Genomic DNA, 17,025 nt, shown 5'->3' with positions numbered 1-17,025 from the left:
CCACTGCCCTGACACCTGGGTTCTGACTTGTGGTGGTTCTTATGCGCAGATCCCATGCTCAGACATGCTGGTGTGCAGTTTTGGTGTTTTTTGTTGAGTTTTAGATGTTCGGCTTATTGTTGTTTCAAGGGGAGAGATCTGAGAATGTCTCTCACTTGACTATGTTCCCCCCTGCCCCCGCAAAAAAAAATTAAATACATTATTAAGATTTCCAACCTCAGTGTACTAAAATTTCATGATGTTATCTGTTGCATGCCCATTTTCATCCATTTTATTTGGAACCAAATGATAAATTCAATTGGAAAATTACAACCTTCAATTCTGGAAATTAAAAAAAAAAAGTCTCTCTTCAGTTTGAACTAATTTTCTCAGTTTTATCTTTATCTTTACTCTATCGGTTTTCTTCTGCATTGTTCTTCAGCTCTGTTTCCTGGGAGATTTCCATTATTTAACTTACAAATCTTTTACTGAGTCTTTCATTTCTTTTATCATAATTTTAATTCCCAAAAACTCTTTCCAATTTTCTCATTTTTAATTAAATTTATTGGAGTCACATTGGTTAATTATATAAATTTCAAGTGTACAATTGAATAATGCATCATATGTATATTACATTGTGTGTTCACTACCCAAAGTTAAATTTCCTTTTATAGTACCAGTTCTTGTTTCATTGAAGCAGGACACTTTCTTACCTTTTTGAGAATAATGAGTATTTTAAGCATTCATTTCTCTTGTTTTCTTCAAGTTTTTATTACTGCTTTTGGTGAACTCCGTCTTTCCTGCTCGAAAAACTTCCTCTGCTATTTAGTGATCCTGGACATAAAGGGTAGTTGTTTATCTTCAGAACAGGGCACTGTTGATTGAAAGCTCTGATCAGGTGGCTGGAGCTCGTTGATTGTGAGATTCTCTGTAGTGTGAACTAGCCTCACCATTTCTCTAAAATTCAGCTTCTTTAGGTTTTTTCTCTTAGTTGGGTGAGATTCTACAAAGAATAACTTTTAACTTTTCTTTGTCATATTTCCATCTCTTTAACCCTCTGTGTTATGAAATTTATTCAGTTTTATCTTCCAGTTTAATATCATTTCAGTTTTCCAATCTATTGGGGACCTTTTCCTTTAATGAAATAATTATATCTATTTTTAAAAGATTTCAAAGAAATCTGCCTAATTATTCTGTCAGTTTTATACTCTTTATTAAGGTTTTACAGTTTGTATTTGCTTTGAAATATTTTATACATATTAATTTTATATTCTAAATTTTATCATTTTATTGTTAGTGGGGCTTGAGGGACTCTAATCTTTTGTTTCTTATCTGCTTACTATTTTATGGAGGAGTATTTCCTTGAATGTTTGGAAACATATTATTCTAAGGTCAAACTGGTTGAACATGAGCTGTGGAAGCACTGTGATAATTTTCAACAGAAAAAAATGTGAGTTTTCTATAAACAACCTATTAACATTTTCTTTAAAGTATTTTGGGCTTGGATTTCCCTGAATGCAGTTGGTGTGCATTTGAACCTTGGACCTGCTAGGGTCAGCTTATGGTTGCAAATTCTTAGTAAAAATCATTATTATTTTATCCTATTTGCAGCAGGAGATAAAAGACACAATTTCTTGTAGGCAACTGTGTCTCAGTCAGGATAGGCTAAGTAATGCTGGGTAACAAATAATTCCAAGTGGCTTACACCACACTCTCAGAGACTTTTACAAGGAGTTAATTTCTTGTGTAAAGTCTGATGTGGATCTAAAAAAGCTCTTCAGGGGAATTATCCTCTATTCAATGGCTTAGAACACATACTATTTTAATTCTGTGGTGCTTCTAACTAAATATAATACAGAATTTACCACAGCAGAAGAAGAGAGCTTTGAAATTTAAGCATAAAGAGTTCTACATGGAAGTGACACATGTCATTTTCATTCCTAGACTATTGGCCAAGCTGTTTATTTTCTCCCACCTACAAAGGGGCTGGAAACTTGGTCTAGCAAATAGAAGAGAGCTAGAAGTATTTGTGTGTACTAACAATATCTACAACACACTCCTTTGACTGGCATTGATGTTTTTTTCATCTCTTTTGATTTTCTAGCTTAATACTAGAGTCTTGAATTTAGCTCCCTGCCTTGTGTAGTCCTACGGCTTAATTTCTTGCTGTGGCATACATGTTAATTCCCTAAATTCTATGTTCTTTTTTTTTTTAATTTATTTTTTTGTGGTGACATTGGTTAACAAAATCCAATAAGTTTCAGGTGTACAATTTAACAGTAAGGAATATATATATATATATTCATATATGCATTGTGTGTTCACCTCCCATAGTTAGAGTTCTTTCTGTCACCACATATTTAATCCCTTTTACCCCATCTACCTTCCTTCTCCCTCCTTCCCTCTATCCTCTGGTAACCACTTGTCTATTGTCCATGTCCATGAGTCTCTGATTGTTTATCCTGCTTGTTTGTTGCTTTTAGGTTTATATTCCACATAAAAGTGATATCATGTGGTTTTCAACTTTTTCTGCCTGCCTTATTTTGCTTAGCATGATTCTATGGTTTTTACATCAGTATTTGGTCCAAGACAGTCTTCACTTTTATATTTATTATTGCTGATTCCTTTGTTTTTCAGTTTGCTGCTTTTTTCTTTGGAGATCAGGGGTTGAGAGAAATCTTTGGGGATTTTATCTTCTTAATAATTCCACAGCTAATTTAAAAATATGTTCATATAATTTATCCAGAATTTATTTGTTACACTAGGAACATTTCCTATAAAATCTAGTTGTTATTACTTCCAGAAGCAGTTCGAATAATTATTTCCAACTAACAAATGACAAAAGCATTTAAGACTGATAGCAGTCCTCTAACTTAATAAGAAGTTAATGAAGCCCCTGACACTGTTCTGTGGTTATCTGTAGTGTAGTGCTTGACATTCACTTAAATCAACTTTTGCATTATGTAGAATTATGCCAGATGTTTAGTCCTAATCTATATATTTTTAATTGACTAAAATAATACAGCCATGATAAAGGACTTAATGAGGAGCTAGGAAAAACCTCTCAGTCTACACTTAAAATCTTTAAAAAACTGTTTTGGAAGTGCATGATAAAAAAAAAAAAAACTAGTCAATCAAATATCAACTTACATGAAAGAAATTTAAAATTGAAAGGCCAATATTTACATGTTCAATAAACCTTGATTCTGCTAGTATTGCTCCCACTGCCCTACTGGGTCAAGACAGCTTCACAGGAGAATCAAATATAGGTTTTCTTGTAATCATGCCAAGGGTTCTTCAGAGGCCCAAATCACACAGTATGTTCTTTCTGTGTCAAAGCAGACCCCATGTTCTCACACACATTTTTTTGACTAAATAGCTGTTCTTACTCTATCCCATAGGGATCATAATTTCCTCCTCTGCAGCTTGGCTTTGAATGGAACACAGTCTCTAAACACTCTTTTTTGTCCTTGCCCCAAGTGTAGGCCTATGTTTCCTTTTTCATATTAATGACTTAATGGAGGGGAGAAAAATGGAAGTAAACATAAAGACATTCTAAAATATTTGTAATCCAATGTTCTAATTGTTTTGGCCCCTAACTTCCTTTCTAAAAAGAAAATTGAGATCTAGTTCTCTCTCTCTGTCCATATATCAGAGAAGGACTTAGCTAATGTTGTTCTCCTTTAGGCATGGCTATGATCCCTACCTCCACAAATTACTCCCCTTCTTGGCAGTCTTGCCAGGAAGTGTCACCAAAGCTCTGGTGAAGTGTTCACATTTCTGAAAGCCATAAAATTAAAGTTATACCCATTCCACAGAAGCTCTCATAAACATTCTTTTGGAAAGATGTTAGAGAGACAAATGGCATAGCACTGAAGGCCTGGACAAGTTAATATTCATACCCTGAATGAAATTTAGTAAGTGGCCACACCTACAAGAAAAAACAAGGAAAAAAGCTGGTAAATATCATCTTTTTTCCATGCAGCACTATGCTGCAAAATGAGAAATGGATACTGGGAGAAAATTAGTGGTCTCTGCATCTGGAATAATTATTTAACAAATATTTAACAAATAACTATAAAGACACATGTTGTTCCATTCTCAACACCATGCTTCACAACAAGAATACCAAAGTGAAAAAATATATGTATACTTGGCTGTTACTCATGAAGACTATACCCTCATGAGTCAAACATTAAGCAAATTATTTCAGCGCAGAGTTAATGACAATAGTTTAGATAGTAGGAAGAAACATCACTATCTTTTCCTCTCCTGTAGTGGTGCTGAAACTTATTTTCTGAGGAAGAAAGCTGACACCCCTGTATGCTTGCAAATTGCATGTTGGTTTCACCATTAAAAAATACAGCACAATGACCAAATCAGATCATCAACTCTGCCCCTTGCTGGTAAGGAGAAAGGAGTTAGATGACTTTCTTCAAGAGAGAAAATTATCTGTGGGTTCATGTCGAACTGTTTCCCTCTGCTCACAAGCAAAAGACTGATGGTAGGATACATATGTTTGACATAATAATTTTAGTACTAAATGGTGAACTGTAGATGATAAGTGTTACAAAGCTCCTCATTTTGTAAGAAAGAAGGAGGAAATTAAGGTACAGCCCTCACAACCACTCCAAATCAGCTGGACATCTTCAAATTTAATATTAGCGAGGGCAAAATGAAGGAATAGAAGACATTGAAAAAATAACATCAAGGGGGACACATTGCTTCATTTTATAAGCCAGAAGACCAATGCTAGCCCAAGTTGCATCCCTACAGAGCACCCAGATTCAGGAATCACAGCCAGCCTGAATGACAGAAGAAAGGAGTAGGGCAACTCTAGATTTTGTTTTTGCAACAGAACAACGTTTGCAAGATAGACTTTTCTTTGTACCCCAAATGCTTAATTCATAATAAACAAACATTTTCCCTTTCTCCTGAGTTTGCCCTCTACAATCTCTGATTTCAAGTCTTTAGAAGTAGGCACAGGGTAAACATAAGAGTTTTAGAGGCCATGAACTGTGTCTCCCGAAATAGTACTATTTTGTTTCCTAAATTAAAAGAGAAGAGCAGTTAAGGGGGAAAACAGAAATGAAAAGAAATTATCATTATAAAAGAAAGTAAGCAAAAGGAAAATTCCAGGGCATGAAGTAAAAAGAGCCTTCCTTTATTTGGAGCAATGGGGATCTAGTTGAGAAAAGAATTTGTCACATATGGTAATACTATCACCTTTTTTACCCAGAGGTTTATGTTGCTGTCACTTTTGCCAATGATAGTTCTGAAAGGTTCGTATTTCCCTATCATGGAAGATAAATAAATTCTCTATATTGCTACTTTTAATTCTGCAGTCTACGCAGTTCAGATTGAAAGGGAAAGCTGGGAAGTGATTTAATTAAAGTTGAAGCATACCTCTCAGTTTTAATACTTTTTTCTCTTTTCTTGCTTATTTTTTGTTCTCTGAATCTTTTTTTCCCCTTTTCTTTACTTAAATTCAGACCAGCCATTGACCATCAGCTTTTCCAGAAGGTTATTATTATTACTATTAGAAATATTTATTGTAATGCTTACACAATTATACTAAAAGCTATCAAACCATACACTTTAAATAAATGGACTGTATAGTATGTGAGTACTAAGTTGTATATCAATAAAAGTGCTATTAAGAAACAACAAAAAGAAGTATTTATTGAGTGTTCAATATTTGTCCAGTAGTTTTCTATTTGTGTGTTTTATATATGTTAGAAAATTTTTAATTCCTGACAAGATAGGCAATATAATTATCCTCATTTCTCAGATGAGAAAGCGAAGGTAAAGTGGGGATTAGCAAAATGCCCAAAATCTCTCAGGTAGTAAATTAGGAAGCTGAGGTTTGAACACACATCTGATTTAAGGAACTGTGCCCTTTATTACTCTGTACTAATGCTCCCAATTAAAGCCACTTATGAAAATCAGTACAAGATTTGCATTTAGTGCCCAAGCTATAGGATTACTATTTTTTTTATTATTATTTTTTTACCATCTAGCTACACTGTCTGAAGAAAAGAGCCTCTAGATCACTTGTGATCTCAGGCAAGGTTTAGATACACTGAGATGAAGAGGTCACCTTACTTGGGGGAATTCTTCCATCTTCAGTGAGAAAAAACAGATGAACCAAAACTTCCAGGACTGCCAACCCAGCACTTTTACAAAGAGTGAATTCACTTAGTTTCCCCCTCTTAAAGTAAAGATAGACACAAAGGGTTCTAAATTAGACTTTCTGGAATAAATGGCAACAGACATTTTTTTAAAAACCCAAAGCTCTTCTCTTTATAGGTAGATATCTGGTAACTTCTAAGAATCAAAGCAAATTTAACCAACAGTAAATGTTTTTTAAATGAACAAATCAAAAGAATAGGGACAGCCCAGGGGGAAGAATAGCACAATGCAAAAATCCAGATGTGTGCATCAAGGCACTTTGCTGTGAGTGAATGCAGAACACAGTCCTGATGAACTAGAATGTTGTCAGTGGGTTCTCATTTGCTTACCGTGAGCTGTTGTTTGGGTTTGGAGGTTTGACTGTGGGCAGGTGTGGTGGGACATAAGCATGAAAAGGGAGATGTGGGACAAGATTAGGAAAAGCCTTATTTATACATTATATATTTGGGAGATTAGTTTGAAGGTAATGAGGAGCCGTTGGAACTTTTCATTTCTTTCTTTTTTTTAATTTTTATTTTTTTAATAGAAAAACATTTAACAATAAGCAAATGCATACTCAAAGGAAAAAATTTTAAAAGAGGTTCAAGATTCTCATTACGGTAAATGATAAAAACTATTTTTCTCTTGATAAGAGTTCAACTTTTTCATTTCTTTCTATTTAACCTATACTGCCATCTTTTTTTCTAGGCTTTTCTATTACTTTCCCCCTACTTTTTTTCTGTCTATATTTACAATGATAGATTCCCTTCCTCACCTCAGCCATTTAGAAAGTTTACTCTTATACAAGCTAAGACAATTACCATTAAAATTTTTAATATAATCTTTAACTTTACCAACATCTAGATAACATCTGTATTCTTTCTTTCTCCTCATCCTCAAGTATACCATTACTGTCCATCTTACTGGGTAGAAACACGGCAATTTATTTTCCCATATTTCTGGCTGACTTTTGGTGTGGGGAGAAAATATATATTGTGTGTATGTATTTATACTCACCTTAGATTGCTAAAATATATCCTTCAGCAATTCTTCAAAGAGGGTATGTAAGAAATAAACTTTCTGAATTCTTTGACATCAAAAAATATCTTTGTTTTACCCTCAAAATTAAATGCTAATTTGGCTGGATATAGAATTCTAAGTTTAAAACTTTTGTCTAGACAACTTTCGTGATTTTGTCCCATTGACTTCTAGCATCTAGAGTATTCAATGATAAGTCTGCTGTCAATCTTCTTATTTCCTTATAGGTTATCTCTTTTTTCTCTCCAGAAGCATTTATGATTTTTTGTTTATCATTGTAATTCCCAAATTTCAACAAGATGTGTCTAGGAGTGAGTCTCTTTTTATCAATTTTACTGGGTATGTGGTAGGCACTGACAATCTCAAAACAAATTTTTCTTTAGCTCTGAAAAGTGTTCTTCAATTATTTTCTTAATTATTTCCTGTACTCCATTCTCTTTATTATCTTTTTCTGTAATTTCTATCAAATGGATGTTTGAGCTTGTGGATCTATCCTGTCTCTTATTCTTCTTCTTATCTGTTTGCTCATTTGTACTGGAGCCTTAGAGAATTCTTCAATTTGATCTTCTAGATTGTTAGCCTTTTCTGTTTTAAATTGTGATAAAATATACAGAAAATAAAATGTATTATCTTAATGATTTTTAAGTGTTTAATGGTATTAAATACATTTATAATATTGTGCAACCATACCCTCATCCATCTGCAAAATTCCTTTCATCCTATAAAACTGGAACTCCACACCCATTAGACAATAACATTCCCAGTCTGTACCTCTTCCCCATATCCCAGGAACCACAATTCTACTTTCAGTCTCTATGATTTTGACTATTTTTAATATATCATATAAGTGGAATCATACAGTATCCTTTTGTGACTTATTTCATTTAGCATAATTTCAAGGTTCATCTGTGTTGCAGCATATGTCAAAATCTCTTTACTTTTTAAAGGCTGAATAATATTTTATTGTATGTATATATCAAATTTTGCTTACCTAGTCATCCATTGATGGACACTTGGGTTGCTTCTACGCTTTAGCTATTGTGAATAGGGCTGCTGTGAACATAGACGTACAAATATCTCTTTGTTCTAAAGTTTTTCTTTCTGATTTATTTTGCTTAGCATGATAATCTCAAGATCCACCCATGTTGTTTCAAATGACAGTATTTTATCTTTTCTTATGGCTAAGTAATATTCTATTGTATATATGTAACACATTTTATTTATCTAATCATCTATCGAAGGGCACTTCAGTTGTTTCCATATCTTGGTCACCATCAATAATACTGCAATGAACATGGTGATGTATATATCTTTATATATAAATGTTTTCAATTTTTTGGGTAGACACCAAGAAATTGAAGAAGACAAAAAAATAGAAAGAAATTCTGTGTTCATGGATTGGAAGAATCAACATAGTTAAAATGGCCATATAACCCAAAGCAATATACAGATTAATGCAATTCCTGTCAAAATCCCAATGGCATTTTTAAAGTAATAGAACAAAAATTCATAATATTTGTTTGAAATCACAAAAGGCCCTGAATAGCCAAAGCAACCCTGAGAAAAAAGGACAAGGCCAGAGATATCACACTGCCTGACTTCAAATTATACTGCAAAGTGACAATAATTAAGACAGCATGGTACTGGCAGAAAAACAGACACACAGACAAATGGAACATAATTGAGAGACCAGAAATAAACCCACAGATATGTGGGCAAATAATTTTTGACAAAGAAACCCAAAATAAACAATGAAAAAAGAAAACCTCTTCAATAAATGGTGCTGGGAAAATTGGAAAGCCACATGCAAAAGAATGAAACTAGACTGCTATCATTCACCATACACAAAATTAACTCAAAATGGATAAAAGACCTAAATATAAGAAATAAAACAATAAATTACATAGAAAAAAACATAGGTACTAAACTCCTGAACCTGGGAGTTAGATAGAATTTTATGAATTTGACTTCAAAGGCAAGGAAAGCAAAAGCAAAAATAAATGAATGGGATTATATTAAACTAAAAATCTCTGCACAGCAAAGAAACTATCAACTAAACAAAGAGGTAACTAACTGAATGGGAGATGATATTTGCAAACGATGCCTCCAATAAGGGGCTAATATCCAAAATATATAATGAATTCATATGACTCAACAACAGAAAAACAAATTATCCAATTAAAAAATGAGGAGAGGACCTAAATAGCCATCTCTCTCAAGAAGACATACAAATGGCCAACAGACATATGAAAAGATAACTTCTCTAGCTATTAAAAAATGCAAATGAAAACCATAATGAGATACCACCTCACACCTGTAAGAATGGCTATCATCAACAAGACAATTAGTAACAAGTTTTGGAGAGATTGTGGGGGAAAAGGAACCCACATACACTGCTGGTGGAAATGTAAATAGTAACAGACACTATGGAAATAGTATGGAAATAATATTTTTAAAAATTAAGACTAGAGTTACCATAGAACCTGCCAAACCCTCTTCTGAGTATCTACCCCCAAATTTAAAAATATTTATCCATGAAGATTTCTTTTAGGTTTTAATAATTTGTCTTCTCTTTTTTTTATTAGTCCATCTTGCTAAAGGTTTGTCAATTTTGTTTATTTTTTTCAAAGAACCAAGTTTTTGTTTTATTGTTTTTCTCTATTGTTTTTATATTCTCTATTTCATTTATGTTCACAGCAGCACTGTTCTAATTTTTAGTATTTCCTTCCTAGTTTTGGGTTTAGTTTGCTTTCCTTTTTCCAGGTCCTCGAGTTGTAAAGTCAGGTTGATGGTTTGATATATTTCTTTTTTTTTTTTTAATGTAAGTGCTTATAGCTGTAAATTTTCTCTGTTTCTCATAAGTTTGGATATGTTGCATTTTGTTTTCATTTTTCTTTGAAGTATTTCTAATTTACCTTGTGATTTCTTCTTTAACCAATTGGCCATTATTAATAGAGTTCTCAATTGGTAGCTTTTTTTTTTAGTACTTTAAAGATGTAGCTTTTATATCTACTTTTTGTGTTTCCGACAAGACATAATCTGTCAGTCTTCTCTGTTGCTGCATAAAATCTTATTTTTATGTCTGGCTGCTATAGGCTTTTTTCTACTTTATTACTTTTAAACAATTTAATTATGATGTGTCTTGGTATAATTTTATTCATTTTTCTTAAGCTTGGAGTGTGTTGAGCTCCTAGGGTCTGTGGGTTTATAGTTTTCGCCATTTAAAAAATTTTTTCAGCAAATCTTTTTCCCCCACATTTCCATCCTCTCCTATTCCAATCACATGATTGAAGTTTTTTTTCACTTCTACTACTTATTCAAAGCTCTGTTAGTTTTTAAAATTATCTTTTTCTCCGTATTTAAATTTAAATAGTTTTTATTATATCTTCAAGTTTACTAATTTTTTCCTGCAAAGAAATGATCTAGTTTCCATTAATCCCATTCGCATGTATTTTCCATCTCATTGTTATTTCCATCACTAGAAGTTGATTTAGTCATTCTATATATCTTTCATTTCTCCACTTAACTTTTTGTCTGCTAATTATAACATCTACTTCAGTTCTGGGTTGATTTCAATTGATTGATTTTTCTTTTCATTAAGTATTGGATTTTTCCTGTTTCTTTGCATGTCTAGTGATTTTTTATTGGATTCTAGATATTGTAGATTTTATCTTACTGGGTGTAGGTTATCTTTGTATTCCTATAAGTATTCTTGAAGTTTTCTTTCTGGGGAAAAATACTGGAAAACAGATTTTACTGGGCATTACTTTATTTATTAAGCAGGATCAGAGCAGTCCTTCGTCCAAGGCTAACCTTTTCTCACTAGTAGTATAGGGATTTTTTTGGCACTCTCCCATACATCATGAGTCAGTCAGACTGGTTAGAATAGGCATTTTTTCCTAGTCAGGTTATTGTTTCCTCTGTTCTTTTCATGTTATTCTTTCCCAGGCCTTGGATTTCCTCTTCATTTGCATAAATTGATTGGCATTCAGCTGAGTACTTGGAGGGTACCCTATACATAACTCCAAAATTCTCTCTGTGCTTCTCTCTTTTCTCAGTACTCTGTCCCATATATTCTAGCACCTTTGTATCCCCAATAAGGGATTCCACTGGGCTATATCCAGGTTTCCTTCCCTGTGACATGACTCTCTCAAGATTGAGTCAAAGGAAGAGCTCACATCATTTATTTTCTTAATTTCAGAAATCACTGTTTTTCAATGCCTAACATCAGTTGTGTTGAAATGTGTTGTTTTATATATTTCAGATTTTTAATATTTTATTCTTTTTTCTTTTATTGTTTTAGATGGAAAATTAAATCTAGTTCCTGTTATTCCATATTGGCAGGAAATAGAAATAATTTCCATGTCTTTCAAACACTTTCATATTTTCCATGTTTTTACCAGTCTATTTTATATTCTTACTGTACTTTTCAAATCTATCTCCTAATTTCTATTTTTTCAGCTGTGTCTAAGCTAATTTTTCCAATAAATTTTAAATTTCAGTGGCTATATATTTCAGTATTAGGAATCCTTTATTATTCATATAGTTTCTACTGCTTCTATTATTCTCCTTTTGTTATTCATTATAAACAGACCCATGTTATTAACATTATAAAGATTTTTCTGTCACTTCTAGTTTGTAGAGCACTGATTCTCCTTTTTGTTGTGTCTACAAAGTCTCTCTTGTGGTTATTTGTTCCTTCATGTGATGTGATTTTTTTTTTTATTCTGACAGATAATCTTAGCCTGTGTTTTTCTGTTCATTTTGCTTAATTTTGTTTGTAAATTAGAAGAGTTGCTATCTATGGGGTCTGTGTTATAGATGCAACCATACAGAACAATTTTATATTTTCTTCTGGAGAATATATAGGTATTACTTGGTTTCGGATGAGATTTTTTTTCTTTTAAAGACCTGGTTAGTATTTACCAAACCATGTAAGTGACATAAATTATGACCCCAGGCTTGCACATTTAAAACTTACTTTTAATATCTCATAGAATAGGTTTTTTTCCTCCTTCTTATGACTGGTTTCTTCACTGGAGTCTAAATATTCCAATATGTTCTATCTTGAAATAATAAAATGTATTTGAATATCTGGCGTTCTATTTTCTTTTGTCTTTTTAATTCCTTAAAATTATAGTTTATATTCACTCCTATCCATTTCTCAATAATCAACATTACTAAAATGGCTTATTAAGGAAAATTTCAGAAGCCCCATTGAATGATCTAATACAGTCTTCATCCCCTTTTATCTCTGTGACACTCAATGATGCTCTCTGCCTTCCTTCTTCTAGTGCTCTCCTTGACGGCACACATTCTCCTAGTAGCAAGAGGAAAATGTCATTTAAACAAAAACTCTGCACTTAACCTTCTAATGAGTGAATCATTATATATATTTATATATATGGAAATAAATGTTAATACTATTCCCATCTAGTTATAGATATTGGTAAGAAAAAGCAAAAAGGAGGTTTCAAAGCTTTTGTCAATATTTCCTATTGCTAAAAGGTAATTTAGTAAATGCTACTTTGTTTAGCAGAGTATATTTGAATCTTTAAATATGTAAATATATGCCCAAAGCCAAGAAGGAGGTGAGGAACAAAATTATTCTGAATAATAAATGGAAGGAAATTACATTTTATTTTATTTTAATTTTTCAATTACAATTGACATTCAACATTATATTAGTTTCAAGTGTACAGCATAGTAGTTAGACATTTATATAATTTACAAAGTGATTGTCGCTGATAAGTCTTGTACTCACCCAACACTATATATTATTATTACAATATTATATTACCTGAGTTGTACTTTACATTCCCATAATTATTTTGTAACTGCCAGTTTATGCTTCTGAATTCCTTGATCTTTTTCACCCAGCCCCCCAAACACCTTCTCATCTGGCAACCATAAGTTTGTTCCCTGTATCTATGAGTTTGTTTCTGTTTTATTTGTTGACTTTGATTTTTAGATTATACATTTAAGTGAAATCATATTTTTGATTTTTGGCTTTCTGTCTCACTTATTCATTAGCATAATATCATCATTCATGTTTTCACAAATTGTGAGATCTCATTCTTTTTATGGCTGAGTAATATTCCATTGTATATATGTAGCACATCTTCTTTATCCATTCGTCTTTTGGTTGAAGTATTTAATTTATTTACATTTAAAGTAATTATTGATAAGTATTTAATCATTATCATTTTATTAACTATTTCCAATTGTTTTTGTAGTTCTCTGTTCCTTTCTTATTCTCTTGCTCTCTTCTCTTATATGTTGATGACTTTCTATAGTGTTGTATTTGGATTCCTTTGTCTTTATCCCTTGTAGATTTTTGATTTGTGGTTACCATGTGCTTCAGATATACCAAGCTATGTATATAGTATGTATTTGAAGTTAATGGTCATGTAAATTCAAAGGCATTCTAAAATTGTTACCATTTTACAGACCCCCACCATGTTTATGTTTTTGTCATTATTTTTCACTTCTTTTGTGTGTATCCCTTAATTTACTGTTGTAATTACATATGATCTTCCTATTTTTGCCTTGTAATCTCTGTACTAGCTTTAGTGTTTGTTGATCCAGTGCTTTTATTATGTGTTTACCTTTGTCAGTGAGAAACTTTTTTCTTTGCAATATTTTCTTAATCATATTTTTTATTTCTTCTTTTTCTTCTTAAAGAAGTCCCTTTAACATTTCTTATAATACTGATTTGGGGATGTATAGCATAGTGGTTAGATATTTATATAAGTTACAAAGTGATCATCCCTAATAAGTCTCACACCCACCTGACCGCATATAGAGTTATTATTACATTACTTGAGCTGTACTTCAGTTTTTTTCTTGTCTGAGAAGTTCTTTATCTCTTCTTCAGTTCTAAATAATAGCCTTTTGGATAGAATAATCTTAGTTGTAGGTTCTTGCTTTTTGTCACTTTGAATATTTATTGCCAATTCCTTCTGGCCTGCAAAGTTTCTGTTAATAAATTAGCTAACCGTCTTATGGGGCTAACTTATAGGCAAATAATTGCTTTTCTCTTTCGACATTTAAAATTCTCTCTTTGTCATTAACCTTTGACATTTTAATTATGATGTGTCTTGGTATGGGCTTCTTTGGGTTTATCTTGTTTGGGACTTTCTGCACTTCCTGGACTTGTATCTCTATTTCCTTCATCAGGTTAGAGAAATTTTCAGTCATTATCTTTTAAAACAAATTTTCAATCCCCCTCTCTCTCTCCTCTCCTTCTGGTACCCCTGAGATGCAAATGTTGTTATGCTTGATGCTGTCCCAGAGGTCCCTTAAACTGTCCTTACTTAAAATTTTTCTTTTTCTTTTTGTTGTTCCAATTGGGGTTTTCAGTTATGTTGTCTTCCAAATTGCTAATTTAATCCTCGGTTTTGTCCAAACTGCTGTTGATTCCATCTAATGTATTCTTTATTTCAGTTATTATACTTTTCATTTCTGACTGGTTCTTCTTTGTTTTCTATCTTTTTTTTTTATGTTTCCTGTTACTTTGTTGAAGTTGTCACCGAATTCATCTACTCTTCCCCTAAGTTCATTGAGCATCCTTATAACCCATGTTTTGAACTGTATATCTGGTAGATTGCTTGCCTCCATTTTGTTTAGTTCTTTTTCTGGAGTTTTGTCTTATTCTTTAATTTGGGACATATTTCTTTGTCTCCTCATTTTGGCTGCCTCTCTGTGTTTGTTTCTGTGTATTAGATAGATCTGCTACATCTCTCAGGCTTGGAAGGGTGGTTTTATGCACTAGGTGTCCAGAGGAGCACAGTGGCACAGTTTCCCTAGTCACCGGAGTTAGGTGTTCCAGGGGTGTCCTTTGTGTAGATTGTGTGTGCTCTCCTGTTGTAGTTGAGACTTTATTGCTGTTGGCACATCAATGGATGGGATTAATCCTCAAGCTGATGGCTATGAGGACTGGCCATGACTAGTGGACAAGCTTCTGAGCAGGTGCTGACCGCATTGAGTGAGAGTCACTTTAGCAGGGCTCTGGTGTTTGCCAGTCCACCCTTTGGGTATGTCATTTATGGAGCTAATTGATAGTCCTCTGGTGTGGTCTGAAGCCAGCCATTGGATGTGTTATTTCTGGGGCCTCTGGGGAGGGTTCTTGTGGCCCCAGGCCACCTGGTAAGAGCTACAAAGTGACTATCAGTGGGTTGCTGCCTTTACTAGGCTTGGAGGCACCTGGAAGAGGTTATGCTGTGAATGAAGGTTGCCTTCCATTATTGCTGTTCTTGATGTCACTTACCAAGAAGTATAAGGCATGCCTAGGCCAGCCACTGGTTCTTTGGTGTTTGTGGACCTGTAAGAGATTTTAGGAAAGTCCTCAGATAGGCCCGGGTTGGCCATTTTTGTGGATTAGCCTCTGAAAGAGATTTGAGAAAGCTGTGTTAACCATTTTAGTGGCGAGCTCAGATTTGATGCTTGGCTGCACCTGCTGGCTGTGTGGGGCAAGGGCTCAACAAAGTAACAATGGTGACTGCTAGCACTTTGTCCCAGAGAGAGCTGCTCCTCTAGTCTTTGCCCTGAAGTCTGACAATTAGCTCCTCTGCATATATCCCTGGCGCTTTTCAAGCTGATGTCCCTTCACTGGAGCTTGGGGCAAGTGTTTGTGAAGGAGTCTGTGCTCCAGCTTTTCAAGAGGACACCTGGGTCTACAGCAACCTTTCATCTCACCAGAGTATCCCTGCTTATTTTCACAGCGATATGTAGTAGGAACTGTTCGTTCTGGCCTTGGTGGTTCAGGATAAGGAGCCCACTATGAGGCTGGGACCTCTGTAGGCAAGATATCCTTCCCAATTCTTAACCATCATACATGGGTGTGGGTCCACCCCATTTCATGCCTCTACTCCTCCAACCAGTCTCTATGCGGCTTTTAAAAATATCCTTAGTTAGAGGAGTTCTGTTCAGCTAGTCTTCAGGTGGTTTTCAAGGGTGATTGTTTTATAATTTAGTTGTAATTTTGTTGTGGTTGTGGCAAGAGGTGAGCACAACATTTACCTACTCTGCCATTTTAACCAGAAGTAGGGACTTATATTTTAGCAGGAAAGAAGAAAGGACGGGAACCTCAAGAAACAAAAAAACATAGAAAGGCTTGCAGGAACTTGAAGGAGATGAAAGCCAAGCCAAAATAACTCAAGACTGGACGCTGCAAATAGTGGCCAGTGAAAATCTTCCTGTCAACTACTAGCTTGTTTCAGGTACTTGTGTGAGTCTGGGGCCATTGTGAGGACAGCCACAGATCTGATTTCTGAGAGCTAATGAAATTCAATGTACAAATTAAGGCTTCAAATGGCAAATCTACTCAAGTTGAAATCCATTAGAAATCAGTCAGGACTCTTTTTTTGCAAGTCTCACATTGTCCACACTGCTTCAATTAAATTTCTTAAAACAGGAACAAGAAAGAAACTTTATTCTAGAACAACCACAAACAGTACTACCTTAAACCTCCAAAGAAAGTTTTATATAGACCAGCATGATGCAATAGCACTTTCTTCAATAAAGGGAATGTTTTCTATATGGATATTTAAGAATGGTAGCTTTTATTCACATGTAGCCATTGGTCACTTGATATATGGCTAATGTAACTAAGAAACTGATTTTTTTAATATTTTCTAATTTTTAATTAATTTAAATAACACAAATGGCTAATGGCCAAGCAAACTTTTTCTGTCAAGAGCTTTCGTGGACCATATATAATCTCTGTTTCACATTCTTTGTTTTTCCTTTTGTTTTGTTTTTGTTTTGTTTTCACAGTACTTTAAAATTATAAAACATTTTAAACCAGTGAGCTGTTGTTAAAACAGACCTTAAGCA

The sequence above is a fragment of the Pteropus vampyrus genome, unplaced genomic scaffold, assembly GCF_000151845.1.
Source record: "Pteropus vampyrus isolate Shadow unplaced genomic scaffold, Pvam_2.0 Scaffold302, whole genome shotgun sequence".
Lineage (NCBI taxonomy): Eukaryota > Metazoa > Chordata > Mammalia > Chiroptera > Pteropodidae > Pteropus > Pteropus vampyrus.
Note: the sequence above shows the minus strand (reverse complement) of the source record.